At 40.6% G+C, this 15,594-nt stretch overlaps 1 long non-coding RNA gene across 1 annotated transcript in view; it reads left to right on the forward strand.

Annotated features, from left to right (window-relative positions):
• The window catches only part of LOC119255855 (uncharacterized), a 196,694-nt gene that overhangs the window by 131,121 nt on the left and 49,979 nt on the right, over positions 1-15,594 (forward strand). The window lies entirely within an intron of this gene.

Below are 15,594 nucleotides of genomic sequence, written 5' to 3' on the forward strand. Positions count from 1 at the left end.
CCTTCTGCCTGCTCTGCTCCCCGCTCTGGCTCTGGTGAATTCTCTCACCCTCCCACGCTTCTGACTGTACCCAGTGCATGTATAAACAAACAAACAAACAAACAAACAAACAAATAAATAAATAACATGCCTGCCTCTATTAAAAAAAAAAAAAAAAGAAACCATTGTTAAAACGACCCAGATATATCATCATGAAATTTTAGAACACTTGGGATAAAGAAAATCCTAAGAGCTTCTGGAGAAAAAAAAAAATTAGATCACAGAGGATCAAATATCACATGAACAACACTGGAAATCTAGAATAAAATTAAGCAAACTTCTAAGTTCTGAGAAAAGTTATTCCAACCATTATATCTATAACCAGAAACAGAAAAGGCATTTGATAAAATTCCACATTCTAAAAAGAATTCTTAGCAAATAAGAAAAAGAAGAAATATTATAAATCAAATTAAAAAATTATTAAAATGTAATTAGCAAAACCATTTTTCAAATATGCTGGCAAAAATGAAGATTTGCAACTTCACAATAAATAAATAAAAACCAAAAAGATACCCCATGTATCCTTTCTCAGGTAGTTTCCAGAGGATTTGCTTTACCAAATTTATGATGGTAAGCCAAAGAAGAAAGAGAATATGTGATATAGGAAACTGGAATCTAACTCAAGAGACAGGCAAAGGTAACTCCTAGGATGATGATAAAAGGAAGATGCCAGAAAGAATGTTGTTCATTCTTGGAACTTGATACCAAGGACCAGATTAGCACAGGTCAAATGGCTCTAGAAAATTCTTCAATAAGATGATAAAGTATCTGACATGTTTGAATATAATAAGAGGCGAAGTAAGCAATGAGAACAAATTTTGAAGATAAACTGTTCAAGACCTAGCAAATTAAGCAAATGAAAACAAAACATGTATCAACTCCAAAGAAACTTTAAAATGTGTTCACTAAATATCATTTGGTATAATCCAGCTATGAAAAATATTAGCATGCCATAATAATGTAAACACTGAATATATAAACAACCAGAATTATGATCTATGATACTGGTAAGATGGAGTGATGAGAAAAGCTTATGTATGCAGTAACTATTAAGAAGTTGATAAAGAGCCAAATCTCAGTATTCACTGGTGGGAAGCCAATGTTTAAAAATTAAAGACTCTCAAGAAATATAATATAAACATAATGAAAATGGAGCTAAATATAAAAACTAACAACAGAAAGCTTTGATAGTGGTTGCCTTTGGGAGAAATAGGGTCATAGATAGGGGACTGCAGTTTGGTTTTGGAAAACTATGAAACTCCTGAGTCTCTGTGCATGTATGATCTTGGATAAAAAGTTAAAATTAGGACTTCAGCTTTCAGTGAATAGGAAGAAACAAAGTTTGGACTTGCTTTCAAGCCATCATCAACTAAAAAACTGAGCAAAATGTATGAGAAACAGCAGACTGAGAAACAGGTAGCACGAGGCTGTGATGGCTAAGAACTGGGAAATTAGAAATGGGAAACATAGAGGTGAAACCGGTGACTACACACAGTTCTGCCTGAAGGCAATTTTCAAGACTCAGTGCAAAAAGAGGAAATCTAAAGACACTAGCAGTCTAATTGGAGGAGACAGAATTGAGCATTCGAGGAGACAGAGGGAACTAGACTGCAGAGAAAAGTAATGCTGAGAAAGGACTACAGAAATATCTTTATTAGTCTTTATCTGGGATTAGCCTGTGTGAGTGGGAGAAGGAGGAAGCAGGATTGGACAGAGAAGTCAAACTGCAATACTCAACCAAGCCTCCGCCAATGCCAGGAAGAGAATATGAGCCCTCTGAGTGTCCCAGTGGCATCTGTTGTCATGCATGTCTGTGGGGGAGTCCTCCTAGAGGCCCCAAATGTAACTAAAGTGATTTCAAGACCAGAAAGAGAGAAGAAATCATATTTGTAATTTATAAAATATAAAAAATAATAGTAATATATTTTGTGCGTCAGAGATGGTCCAAAGCACTGTATATGTTTTAAATCACTTAAAGTCCACAACAACCCTGAGATACCATCTTTTGATCTCCTGATGTAGAAACTGAGACAGAGAGAGATTTAACTTTTAGCCTATAGTCATGTATTGATAGTTGGTCACTAGAGATTCTAGAAGTGGATTCCACAGACTGGCCACAGACTTTGTTCTCCTAGCATCAAAAAGACATTTAGTCCTTTTTAATGACATAATCTATATATATTTGATCAAGTGCCACCCAGTGTCTGATAGCTTCTTCTCAAAGAAAAGTACTCCCACTGAAGTCCTCAAGCTGTTCTTTCATTTAAAAAAGATCCTTCTATTTAAACACTTCTTTCTCCCCGGTCAGTTGGTTCTGACACACTTGGCCTTAAAGCCACCAACTTTGTATAAGGAACCTTTCACAATAGTTTTAAGTTGTGAAGGGGAACTTCTAGCTAGAGCAGAGACACCTTGAGGGAAACTAGAGTGAATTTACTTTCAATTTGAGATGAAGGGTTTTGGGTGCTAATACCCTTCCTCCACCAGGCCCAGATTGGTCTGTAACATGTTCTGACTCTTGAGTACTTAAAAATAGAGATAATTGAACACCCCCACGCTGTGATGTGGGGCCTTGAAATTCAGTGCTGAATTCAGTGGTGGGAGTACTGATTTGCATTAACTTAGTCATGCCCACCTCATCAACTTAGGTAACTGATGTTAGGGCCCTAGAATTTCCTAGGAACCTAAATGTTCTTAGGAATCAGACCAGGATTTTATTCCTAATTCTGCATTTAAGTAGTTCTGCAACCTTAGAAAATTCACCCAATTTCTCTGTGTTTCAGTTCCCTGATCAATAGACTTTGAAGCTTCGAATACATAAGGACATTTATAGGTAGTTCTATAGTTCTCAGAAATAAATGAGGAAAGTTCAAGAAGATGAGTATGAGCTCAAAGGCTTTCATTGGAAAAGTCTTCCAGATCCTGCTTCACTACAGGGCAGTTTCTTTTTCACTCCATAATAAGTCTCTAAGAGTAAGCCTCCTCCACATTTCTATGCTGCGATAAATGAGGTAACAGACAAGCTCCAAAAGATTTCAACACATTGTGGAGAGGCAGCATGATCTGTGGGAAGACTGGGGGATTGGGGCGGGGTAGGACTGCAGAATTGCCTGCCTTAACTCAATTTACCTTCCTCCTTGTTAAAAAGCCTTCATGCTATGTCTTGCCAGTAGACAGGATCAAGGGGGGAGAAAAAAGGATAAGATAAAGAATGCTTAGAAAAAAGATTTTGCCTATAAAATGATTAAAATTCAAAAACAAAGAAAGTAATATTTACTTCACTGAGTATGCAAAACGATGGATTTTGAGTTCACTACATTTCTTTCACCTAATCCAGGGGTAGGATTGAGTATGGATACTATCAACTCAAAAAAAAATTATAGGAATAGAAAGAAAAGCTGAACTGGGCCTTTTATAGACCAGCTTCCTTATTTTGCTATTAGAGAAATGGACAGCCAGAGAGAAAAACTGTCCAGTTACATAGAAAAGTAGATGCATATCTATTACTTGGACCTGGGGTTGTATTCATTTATTCATTCCACAAATTTTTATTGAATACTTGCCCTACCCTTGTGGGCAGGCAATCCATATATCCCATACAAAATGCAGAATTACATCAGTGACAAGTGACCCAAGGTTAGGCACACAGTACTAGACTCTGGCCTCCCATGAATATCAGGAATCCTCTCTGAATCTTAGCCAGACAAAGAAGGAGAGAAGAGGGCCTCCCCTGGTGGCCCAGCGGTTGAGCGCTGGGCTGAGAGGCTGCCCACAGCCTCTGCAGCACCGGTTCGATCCCCGGCCGCCGGCGAGGGTCCCACAAAAAAAAAAAAAAAAAAAAAAGGAGAGAAGAAAAATGTGTTCTAGTTAAAAGCAATAGCAGCATAAATGGTTCTGGGGCAGTAGGGAAACGTGAGTGTTTTAGAATTAAAAAAAAAGCTGAAGAACATAGAAGGAGGGGAAGAATGGCAAGAGAGAAGACTGAAGAGGAGCTTTGAAGGTAGAACATGGAAAGACCTCAAAGGTCATGTTCATTCATTCATTCAGCAAATCTCTTGAGAAGTCACTGAGAGATAGGTACTGTTATGAACACTGAAGATTGAACAAATGAACAAAACAAAGTCCCTGCCTTTGTGGTGGTCACAAGAGGAGGGAGATGAAGACAATACATAAATAATGTATGAGGTAGTGATAGTTGCCATCAGGATAAATGAAGCAGGGGAATTTGTGAAGTGACGTTTTGGAAAGTGTGACTAGGAAACACTGTTAGGATGAATTATGAACAAAGATAGAAGTGAAGGAGAGAGCCATTTAGCTAGAAGAAGAAAGAATTTCAAGTAGAGGAAATAGTAGGCGAAAGGCCTGAGATGAGAATATGCTTAGAATATCTAAGGAATACCAGAGAAGATAGTGTGTCTGGAGCCTGGTCAGCAAGGGGAAGATGAGAATCTGGAATGAGATCTTAGATAAAGCAAGTTATAGGGTCTTAGAGCTAAAGTAAAGACTTTGACTTTGAATGAGATGGAAAGTCATTGGAGTATTTTGAGCATAGTAGGAAGATGATCTGACTTAAGTTTTAGAAAGATAACCTTGCTGTTCTGTAGATATAGACTGTAAGAGGTTAAGGGTGGAGAGAAAGAATTGCTGTGGAATCTATCCTAATAATCCAAGTAAAAAATGATGGTAACTTGGATAAGAGTGGTAGTGGAAGTGAAAGGAAGCGGGAATATTCTGAATGTGTTTCAAAGATAGAGATTATCTGATATACAGACAATTTGGATGTGAAAGGTATTAGAGAAAGAGGAGTCAAGGATGACTCCATGGTTTTGAATTAATCACTGATTGAATGGAGTTGGCATTCACTAACAATGAGAGGTCTTTAAGGCATTTTAAGTTGGTGGGCTGGGAAGAGGATGTGGGGGGATGGTCACATTTTGTGTGTCCAAAAGATTACTCTGACTGCAATAGGGAGAATGGGTTAGAGATGGCTAGTTAAAAGGCTATGTAGGTAGTTCAGAAAAGATATACACCATTCATTACTTTTTTCCTGTTTTAACAATTTCACTTTGTAGAGATTTTTATTAGCAAGCATTTCAAAAAATAAACTACAGCAAATTTCTAACTTTAGGAAATTGCTTAAGAAACAGAATTATCGTACCTTAAATTAGATGTGAGAAAGATAATAAATAAATAATAGGATAGTTGATGGTTAAAACTGAAAAAAAATTACGACAGTGGTATACATATACAAACATTTGTGGAAACTGTACTACATTACATTGCCTATTTAATAAGCTTCCTTGGTTAAGTGAGATCCTTTGAATGAGTCATACTTTGGGGTGTACATCCAGCCCACAGGCTAAATTATCTATATTGTCTTGGGAAATTTCCTTTACTTGAACTGTTGCCATGTTTATAGTGTGTGACCCAGCCACCTATATGGCAAATTGGACCAGGCAGAGACCAATCATATGTTCTCTGTAATGTGGACTTATGACACTATGGATGGATGGCAATGTAAACTCAGGAGCTGGGGGTATTCATGGTTCTGAGGTCTGGAAAAGCAGAAGAAGCCAGCTACCAACATATAAAAGAAGGAAGATGCTACATAGAGAGAAGCAAAGATGAGAGAGAACTGACAGATTTTCAATATCTTATTCTGGTCCCTTCCAGAGGCCCAGTGGCCATTCTGTGTTGGATTCTTGCAATAATAATAACTACAACTTTTTAATTTACCTCTTTTAATAGCTTTTTTTCTTAGTTGCTACTAAGGGGTCATAGCTAATGGCTATTTCCACAGTTAAGAAACTGTATAAAAAGCTTTATTTGTCTTTATGACTACCTAGGGAACTCTTGGAATTTTTGTATCCAAATTCATTGCTCCGGCAAAAGAAAATTCTAAGTTATTGAATTTAGGGATAGAGGATTTATATGACTTCAAACTATCTTACAAAAAGCAGTAAAAAGAGTGCCCAGTGCATTGAAGTAAGCCAATGTTGGTTGAGAGAAAAGAGAAGATGCAGCAATCATCCCATTTAGGAAGAACAAAGAATGAGAAAACCTTAGAAAGAAATCAAGGATGAGGTTTCAGTGTTGCTATTTTATGTTTTTACTTTTTTTTATTGAGGTAATATTGGTTTACACATGTGTATGATTCAGAAACCCAGGAGTATAATTGCTGGATCTTGTGGTAGATCTATTTTTAATATTTTGAGGCACCTCCATACTGTTTTCAGTAGGGGCTGGACCAGTCTACATTCCCACCAACAGTGCACAAGAATTCCTTTTTCTCCAAACCCTTGGCAATACTTGTTGTTTCTGGTCTTTTTGATATAGGCCATTCTCACAGGTGTAAGGGGATATCTCACTGTGGTTTTGATTTGCACTTCCTTGATGATAAGTGATGATGAACATTTTTCACATGCCTGTTGACCATCGGTATGTCTTCTTTGGAGAGTCTATTTACCTCTTCTCCCCATTTTTTAAATATTTTCCTTTTTTAAAAAAATCTTTATTATTGCACAGAAGAGCTGGGATATAGACCAGAGATGTGGGGGCTGAGAGGATTCACCAGAGACAGAGTGGGAAGCAGAACAGGCAAATCTACTGAAATACGTATACTGCTGAGGGGAGCAGTAGGCAAGACCAGAGAAGTCTGCTGCACCATGTGTGAGTCAGCTCCCTGGTCGAACTCAAGAAGTGATAGCGCTGAGACTTAACCCATAGGCCACTAGGGAGGCCCTCTTCTGCCCATTTTTTGGTTAATTTCTTTCACTTTTGTTCAGTTCATTCCCTAAATTTAGGAAATTTTCTTTTGGTATTTTTTTGAGTAAGTTCTGTGCTCCCTTCTGTGTCTCTTCACCTCCTAGGATATCCATTGTCCCTGTGCTACCTCTCCTAATGGAGTCAGATGGGTCTCAAAATGTCTTCATTTTTTTCTTTATATTTCTCTTCTTCTGCCTGGGTCTTTTGTTCACTATGGTCTTCAGGGTCACTAACTTGGTCCTGCATTTGGTCTAGTCTGCATCTATAATTTTCTAAAGAATTTTTAATCTCTATTGATCTTTTTTGTGTTCTGCAACTCCCTTATTTTCTTAGTTTAATCTCCAGTTTCTAATTTCTGTTTATTATACTTCTCATGACTTTCATGTCTTCTGCATTTTCTTCTATTTCTTTGAATTTTGTTATTACAAGATTCTGAACTCTGTCTGATATCAAGATCTTCCAGAGCTTTATAGTTGGTTTTTGGAGAATTGTTCCTTCCTTGTGGCATCATATTTCAATGGAATTACTTAAAATGATCAACTTTATCAAAGTATGTTTTAAATTTAATTGCTAACATTAAAAAAATCAGAAAACTTCATATTAAAATCATAATTGGAATTCCCACCTTATATGTGAGTAAGGAAAAGTCTTACCAAATTGAGAGTGCATTCCTAGATGAAGCAGTCTTTTTAAGATTTATTTATTCATGCATACAAGAACTGGGGAACAGGCCAATGCGTGGAAGGGTGAGAGGAGTCACCAGAGATAGAGCGGGGAGCAGAACAGGCAGAATGACCAAAACACACTGCTGAGGGAAGCAGCGGGCGAGGCAGGAGAGGTCTGCCACACTGTGTGGATAACTCCATGGCCGGCTGGGATTGAACCCACACTGCAGAGGCTGCGGACAGCTCCACAGCATGACGCTCAACTGCCTGCACCACCAGGGGAGGCCCAGATGAAGCAGTGTTTTAGTGTTTCTGCTGAAATTTTTTTATAAAGCTCTGTGCACTAGATTCCTTTACCTCATCCTTGACTCCTCCTTATCTGCTCCGGCCATTAGCATTTTCCCTCTTCCCCTAACAAATCTCAGAGGAAAAAAAATTGGTGACTGACAGTAAAAGTATAGAGCCTACCAGAGCATATGAAACTGCCCAAAGTTATAAAATGTAAGGCTATGGTCTATTTCTCTATTACACATAAAACTCACATATTTTATTTGCTTTTATTTGTCAGGACATGTTTTTGTTTGTCAAGATGTAACTAGAAATGAAAGAAAAACAATGAGCCATGTTGCTTGATTGACACAATGGGATTTAACAGATTGTGCATAATTTTGAAATTTTTCTATTTTTAAAAAATAACTCATTTGAGAAATAACAACCTAAAATATTTAATAAAATATGTTTATTTACCTAAGTTGAACTTGGAGAGAGACCCAGTGCTGTGCATTGCCTGTGAGTGGGCCTAGGGCATGGAACACAAGAAAAAGCAGTGTAGAGCAATCAAGGGTGGGGTGGAGTTGGGATGGCGTAAGACAGAGGACAGGAAAGGATGGGCTGTAAAGTATATAACTTGATGATTTCGTAAAGGCTGAAATTTAAAACTTTGCTTTAGGAGCTGCAAAATATGTAGATGTCAACATCAGAATAGTCATGTTAAAATGGCTGCATCACAATGTCTCCTGTCCATTTCACACTAGCTGGTAATTACAGTGGGTCTAAGCAGAGTTTGCAGCCTGGTCAGCAATAAGAACTGGCTCTCACATGTTTTATTTTACCCTTACAGATTTTTTCCAAAAATGTGATCTCATTTTAAAAATGTGAAAATTTCAATATGAAACTTAGATTTTAAACTTCTCTTGGAAAATAAAATTCTGAAAATTGGGTCCGAATAATCAGATGGCATTAATTGACTGAATCTGAGTATAGGCTGCCCAAGTTTGGGTGACATGCTCTCCCTTCAGTCCACCACATACCAGGGATTCTTTTAGCTTCTTTCATTTCTGTACTTGCCTGCTTCCTCCAGGCATCTGAGTTTGCACTCCTGACAGTGAGCAAGAACCCTGTGGTGAGGAATGCACCGAAGAGTGAGGCAGCTGCTACTTTGTTCCAACACACATTACCATCTTTTAATTTTCCCAGAAAAGTTGGAAATTTGTATTGTTATATAAAATCTTTTCATTTTAAGATAATAGTTAACCAATTCGTCTTAAGCCTGACAACATCAGTGAACTACCCACCTGTGCCTGCCAGTTTTCCATTCTTCTCTGAGGATTGAAGTCTACAAGGGAAAGCCTGTAATATTCAAGCAGTCCTGCCATTCCTCCATTTCTAGAGTTGCTGGTGTAGAAGTCAAATAGTGTTTTTCCCAAGAGCATATGTAGTTTGATTGAATTCAACAGGCACTACGCTATGATCTATTTCTCTTCTTTTTTTTTTTTTTAAAGATTTATTTATTTATACAAGAACCAGGGTACAGGCCAGATGTGCGGGAGGGTGAGAGGATTCACCAGAGACAGAGTGGGGAACAGAAAAGGCAGACTGACTGAAATACACTGCTGAGGGGAGCAGTAGGTGAGGCAGGAGAGGTCTGCTGCGCCATGTGGAGAATCACCCTGGCCGGCCAGGAATTGAACCTGCACTGCAGAGGCTGCGAATAGCTTCATAGCACAACAGGCTGCGCCACCGGGGAGGCCCCAGTTTTGGCATTTCCCTAAAGACCTCAGTGTTCTCTGTTCCTCAGGGTCTCCTTTCCTATTGGTTTACTAGTACTTACTACTTCTACTATTACTATCACCACTTCTGCTGCTACTATTTCTAATACTGCTACTGCGGCTGCTAATACTATTTCTTCTGCCTCTTCCTTTTCTTTTTCTCCTCCTCCTCCTTCTTCTTTTTCTTCTTTTATTATCACCACATCTAAAACTACCACCACTTCTGACCCTACCCTTCCTACTACTACTGGAAGCAATTATACTACACTACAGTTCAAATACTATGACAGCAAATGCTACCATCCCTACAACTCTTGCCATCATATCTTTATTTTGTGTTAAACACATTATGTGAATAATTTCTAATGTTTACAACAATCCCAGAAAATAGGTGTTATTATACCCATTTTATATATGGCTCAATCATGTTAATCTGCCTTCTTGAAGTCACAGTTAGTTGTGATGCAGTGATTTATAAGAAATGTATGTTTGGTATTCTACTTACTTCCTAGCACAGAGATCTTAAAAACCTTGGAATTTCCTGTTAAGAGACCAATAAAGGTGTCTCTTGTTTTGTTAATAAACTGGCTTTGAAAAGCTCTTAAGGAAAGGCTTGATTGCCAATGGAACTAACTTGTATCATTAGTGTTAGAATGTCAGTACCTTTCCTTTCCCACTCCTACCTCAGAGGAGGGAGAGGAGCTTAAGGAGTTGAATCACCAATAACCAATTTTTTAATAAATGTGCATATATAATGAAATTTCCATAAAAACCTAAAATTATAGTGTTTAGTAAACTTCCAGGCTGGTGAACACACGAGATTTGGGGAGCGTGGTTGTTTTGCAACCATCCCAGGCTGGATAGGTTCACCGTCAGTTCTAGCACTTTGAAAGAGAATTTTGGAACCCTTCTATGTCATCTACACAGGTTTTCATGGTAAGCGGGGGAAACAAGCCAGCAGGGAGAGAGCAACTTGAACCTCTTCCCTGGGGTGATGTCACCCTTTTATCACCTTCTTCCTGGGCACAGTTGTACACACTTGCCCATGCACACGCACCCATGCTCAGGTGTCCATAATCAGGCACTTGTGCCCCGCATCCTTCTATGTTAACAAGTTCAAGGCTGCAGGTGATAGCCATGGAGGCCAATGGCGTAAAAACCTAACCAACTTCATTTGCACTACAGTGATGCACCTAGAAAGAGCATGAAAGTCCTTTCCTCATGCCTTGCTTTATTTATCTCTTCTATCTAGCTGTCCTGCATAATTTCCTTTTATAATAAACTGATAATCTGGTAGGTAAAATGTTACTCTGAGTTCTCAGATTCCGTAGCAAACTGGTTGAATCTAAGAAGGAATCCTTGGAAACTCCAATCTATAGTTGGTGGGTGAGCAGCTTAGGTGACCTCCTGGACTTGGGGAGAGAGCAGTCTTGTGAGAATGAACCCTTAGCCTGTGGGATTGGATGCTATATCCAGGTAGGGAATGTCAAAATTAAGTTGAACTGTAGCACGCTCAGCTGGTGAAAGATAATTGTTGTTAAGATAAAAACCCACACATCAGAATGTAATAGATGAAAATATACCATTGCTAGTAATTAGCAATGGTATGTAAGATCTACTCTTTTGCCAAAACTCCATTTCTCAGTCCATTCACTTAGAACTTACCTGCCTTTTTGTTAATAAACAAATAATTTAGATTTATTCGGCAGAATGCTATAAACTTATCCTTAAGTTACTGTTTTTCCCTACATATTGTAAATAAGACTGTGATGCTGAAAAGAGATTCATGATAGAAACTGTTGATAGCCCTGTTTTGATGTTGTTTTTGTATCAGAGGCTTGTAACACACCTGTAGTCATGCCAAGCTTGTAGTCATATACCAGCTGCCAGCAGACTGACTCTGCTGGCACCACAGGATCTGAAAGCTGTAGAAGGGATCATATTTTTTCCTATGAAAAAATTGCAAAGATTTTTTGGTTTTGTGAGCCATACATACAGTCCCTGTCAAGCCTTCTGTGTCATGACTAGTCCACTCTGCTGTAATAGGGCAAAAGCAACTACAGATAATAGCATATAGTGGGAGTGAATATTTTCAATAAAATCTTACTTACAAAAGCACACAGTGGGACATATGTGACTAAAAACTCTAGGTTGCCTACCCCTCTCTAAGCTTGGCCTCTTGCCTGCTCTGTGACCCTGGGGGAAGTTACTTGAAGTGTATAACCCTACTTTCTTTGTCAGTAAATATGAGGATACCCCTACCACCTCAGCTAACATTTAAATATGATAAGGAAGGATCACATGAACTAATTTACATAAAATCACTTTGTAAAGTTTGTAGTGCTGGAGGCATTTAATAATTATGAGGCTTAGTAACCTATTATTTGGCCTCCTGGCACACTATCACCTTTGATTTCTTTTTTTCTCTCTCCACCCAATTCCCTGCTCACAATCCCACCTGTGTGCATGCTCTCACATGCATGCCACAGCCCTGGAAGTCTTATCTTATCTCTGCAGCTGCACCATAGGGTCCTTTATTCCCATTCACACCCACCAGGTTTGACTTTTGCAAACTTTCCTCTCATTTGTCCATCTTCAAATTAGACCACTAATGGCAGGGGGGAAAAATCATAACTGGGCCAACTGTTTTCTAAAAGGAGAGGTTTGTGGCTAACTGGCCTGTTCTAAGCTGCCCTTGGTACATCTCATAAGAAATGGCTAAAAATTCAAGTGGAGCATTTAGAATACACTGAATTACTTCTGAGACACTTTTGCCCAAAACAGCAACCCAGCTGTAGGATATGAGAAGTGTAGGCATAACTGATTCTGTGTGAAGCTGCTTATACACTGTAAGGGCAGGACTGGATACAGTGCAGGTTTTCTGATCCCATGCAGATCGGGTAAAGGAGGAGTCAGAGTCCTCAGTAGTTTTGCAGGTTTTTTATTTGGGGTTCACCAGGCATATGGCAGGCAGGGGTGCTGGCTGGGGGGCTGGGAGGCTGGCAGGCCTCCCAGCCCCCAGCAAGTCCTCACTCTATCTGGGCTCTCTAGCGTTCGTTCTGCTGCTTCTCGGCTGCGGCTGCTGCTGCTGCTGGTGCTGGTGCTGCTGGTGTCCCCCCGTGACGCCGCCCTTAAAAGCACAGTCTTAGCTCAGCTGAATCCCATCTACCTATGCCCACACCCCTATTCCAGGTGCCCACCATCAGGCATGCATTCAGGACAAGGATCCATCATCTATCCTGATGGCGGAAGGGCAGAAAAGCCTGATATTTTCTTTACCCTACAGTCCACCCCCTCAGGGTTTTCTGCCATACAGTCTATACATATATACACAATTTTCTAAGCAAACAAACAATGCAGCCATGGCCCACAAAAGCAAATACATCAAATAACAAAATACAACATAACAAAATACAACAGAACACAAATAAGTCCAGGCAGGGCACCAACCAAGTGCAAAAGACAATTATTGGTACCAGCAGATGAGCCACCAAATCTGCTGCCGAAGGCACTGCTCATACGAGGGAGGGGAAATCACACACGGCATCTGCTATAACACACCAGGAGCCGTCAGGCTTCCTGGCCTTCTTTGGCTGTAGTCTCAGCTACAGGCACACACAGCATCCACCCCCAGGATGCACTAGCTCTGGGATTGGCAATTTTATTCTGTTGGGGGTAATCGCCAACCCTCAGGGTTTCTGTCTGCAGTCGCTCCAACACTCGGCCTTCATGGCCACCCATGCGACTCACAGACCCCTGCTCTCAAGCCAACCCACTGCACAAGCACATGGGTTGGGGATCCAAACTTTGCATTTGGCTTGGGCTCCACCCCAAGCCACATTCCCCACCCGTCCCCCAAGGACGGGCTCCTCAGCTCCTCACCCTCACTCAAGAATGAGCAGGGCATCACCCATAGGTGATTTTACGAGACTCACAGGGCTTCAGCATACCCAGGCTGCTTAACAGCCGCTTTAGGGCTTCTCAACTTAGCATCAGTACCAGCTTTTGCCACCTTAGTTGGCTTTTCTCCTCCACCTGGCCACTGGGCATACACAGGCTGCTTTTGGCCATCTAGGCCCACTGGCCACCCCCAGATTCTCAAAAAATAAACATAACCTGCTAAGGTCCTCCGCCTTCTGGCGGATTGTCAGTCCAAAATCATCAGTTCATCAGTCTATCAGTCCATTGGCCTCTCCCTGCTTCAGCAATGGCCTGCTGCCTCAGGGGTCATTGGCTGGTCCTTTCCGGTGTCGTTGGCTGGTCCTTTCCGGTGTCGTTGGCTGGTCCTTTCGGGCGTCTCCTTCACGCCAGGTCTCATCCTATAGCTCGTGGACGTATCCATCTTCTATACCGCCATGGTGCCTCCAGCGTCGTCACAGGCAAAGTCTGTTCTCCTTAGTCCCTCCAGGTCTTCGGAGGGCTCCAATACCCGTCTGCATGGATCTTGCCGACATACGCCAATTGTAAGGGCAGGACTGGATACAGTGCAGGTTTTCTGATCCCATGCAGATCGGGTAAAGGAGGAGTCAGAGTCCTCAGTAGTTTTGCAGGTTTTTTATTTGGGGTTCACCAGGCATATGGCAGGCAGGGGTGCTGGCTGGGGGGCTGGGAGGCTGGCAGGCCTCCCAGCCCCCAGCAAGTCCTCACTCTATCTGGGCTCTCTAGCGTTCGTTCTGCTGCTTCTCGGCTGCGGCTGCTGCTGCTGCTGGTGCTGGTGCTGCTGGCGTCCCCCCGTGACGCCGCCCTTAAAAGCACAGTCTTAGCTCAGCTGAATCCCATCTACCTATGCCCACACCCTATTCCAGGTGCCCACCATCAGGCATGCATTCAGGACAAGGATCCATCATCTATCCTGATGGCGGAAGGGCAGAAAAGCCTGATATTTTCTTTACCCTACATACACACAGTTGCATTTACAGATTGGGAGCCACTGACAGCCTGCAAAGGCAGATAGGCTAGAATGAAAGGCTGCATCCAGACCCAGCATGCCCCCTTCCAGTTGCTGACATGAATAAGTTAAAACATACAGTGGGTTCATGGTAGAGGTATGCTGGTAAACCAGCTCCCTGCAGGAAAGCTCAGAAAGCCAGCCAACCCTGTCTATGGTGCTTATCAATTTCCATGATGTAAATACTCCCACCACAGATGATATCAAGCTACCAATGATTTAACAGCCAGCTCACAAAATTGATGAACATTTCACCATCACTTATTCCTAGAAGCTCTGGCAGGTCACTGAAGTCATGGCTTCAATTACTGTGCAGTTTAGATAAGATTAAATAGTTTACATCTAATAGTAACTAGATGATGAAAGCCCCCAGCTTTCTAAGTCAGTCCAGATAATTTTTGCCATTTTTTGATCCTTGATCTCAAGAAAATACATAATTATCTCTTCCTCTGAATAAAATAGTACAGCTAATTAATAAACAATTTTATGTACACATACCAAATTATATTTGTTGTAAACTAATGGCTATTTTCTGACCTACGTTTTCTATTCCACACATTCTTTTCAGATGTTAGAAATCTTGATCCTTGCTGTTCAAAGTTTGACAGCTAGAAATCTCTTGGTCCTTGCTATTCAAAGTGTGGTTCTCAGCTAAGCAGCATCACATCAGCTGGGAGCATACTAGGAAGCAGGATTTCAGATTGCACCTTTGAACTGGTGAATCAGAATCTGCATCTTAACCAGATTTTGTATGTGCATTATAGTCTAAAAATGCTGCTCTATGCTGTATTCAAGTTACACTTAGGAACTAGACAAAAACCCTGATGAAATGTGCTATTTCCCATGCCACAAAAACAGTCTTGGCCCATTTGAAAAAATGTCTGATTTTTTTCACTTAAAACCTAAAAATATGGAGAGTGTGATTTAAAATATGAAACAAACTGCCCTTGTGCAGAATCAGGACAGTGTACTCTTAGGTAACTACCCTCAATAAGGCATATTAGAAATATTCTTGATTTGGTCCAAACCTTCATCTTCAACTTTATTTCGGTCATTCCATTCCAGATGGTGATAGAATAGTGGCCACCTCCCCACCCCCAATGTCCAAATTACTAACCCACAAAACCTG

Source organism: Talpa occidentalis, unplaced genomic scaffold (genome assembly GCF_014898055.3).
Source record: "Talpa occidentalis isolate TD23 unplaced genomic scaffold, MPIMG_talOcc4v2.1 talOcc4.3, whole genome shotgun sequence".
In the NCBI taxonomy this organism is placed as follows: domain Eukaryota; kingdom Metazoa; phylum Chordata; class Mammalia; order Eulipotyphla; family Talpidae; genus Talpa; species Talpa occidentalis.